This window comes from Penaeus monodon, chromosome 19, assembly GCF_015228065.2.
Source record: "Penaeus monodon isolate SGIC_2016 chromosome 19, NSTDA_Pmon_1, whole genome shotgun sequence".
Taxonomy (NCBI): domain Eukaryota; kingdom Metazoa; phylum Arthropoda; class Malacostraca; order Decapoda; family Penaeidae; genus Penaeus; species Penaeus monodon.
Window position 1 is genome coordinate 39,748,223 of NC_051404.1, and position 1,004 is coordinate 39,749,226.

The 1,004-nt window shown below is 37.0% G+C and overlaps 1 long non-coding RNA gene across 1 annotated transcript in view; it reads left to right on the plus strand.

Moving 5' to 3' along the window:
- Positions 1 to 402: 402 nt before the first annotated feature.
- LOC119585487 overlaps positions 403 to 1,004 on the plus strand; it is a 7,611-nt gene continuing 7,009 nt past the window's right edge. The window contains exon 1 of the long non-coding RNA XR_005229896.1: positions 403 to 546. This is a non-coding gene — a long non-coding RNA (uncharacterized LOC119585487). The remainder of the gene's footprint in view (positions 547 to 1,004) is intronic.

Here is a 1,004-nt window from a genome sequence, read left to right on the forward strand (position 1 = left end):
GGGGACTGAGAATGGGCTGCTGTTTTTTGTTTGCTTTTGTTTTTTTTAGTCACGTTTTCCATTCTCAGTTCAGCGTGAAAACGAAAATCCTGCTCTATTGCTTAAACATTTTCAGATTTGACAGATACACACCCCTCAGTCATTATTTAGGTTATTTACAATCCCTGTATACAGGCAGGCTTTCTCTGCACACTATAAACACTGTAAAAACTATTAGTTTGAACAGGTTCAATAATGTGCGAGGGTATCCATGGTAAACATATGTTATCCCGCAAAATTTTATCAAGTGTCCAGAAGGTTATATGCAAACAAAACAAAACACATTAACCTGGATAAAAGTAGTACCACTTTACAGTTTGGTCCAGCTTTAAATTAACAAAATCTTACAGGTAAGAAATCACTCTTTGTGCGTGTAGAGTCCCAATAAATGAAGGGCCACCAAGAGCTTGAACTGCACAGTGTGATATTGGCTGTGTGAGCGAGAGGACATGGGGAGGGCCGTTCCCCGCCAGTCACTCTACCTGATAGAGCATGGAGTTGAACCCAGTAAGTGCTTAAAGGGTAATCTTATTGTAAAACCGATCATAGTTGTTTAGCTCAGTTTTACCAGCAGTGGTTAGGATATTTACAAATGAGTTTTCGCTATATTCCGTATAACTACATTTATTCAGAAAACAAATCAGGACATTATGTACCACTCTTAATATATTTGAAAAGATGGATGTTGTGTTAGAACATATTAATCAGCCTGTTGTTAACCACAGCCTGTTGGGTATGATTAACAATTACTGAGGCCGAATAGGTGGTTTTAAGTTCACTCCTGTTATATCCAATGAGCCCATGAAAGTACATAGTAGAGTTTTTGATAGATGTGAGCAATGTGTAGTCATTAGTGATAAGTTACTGTACCGAAACAAATAGAGTGATAGTGACAAAAATTATTGGAGCAGCAATATACATTTCAGTTTTCTTTTATATTTCATACTTGTAGAAGGATTCATGAA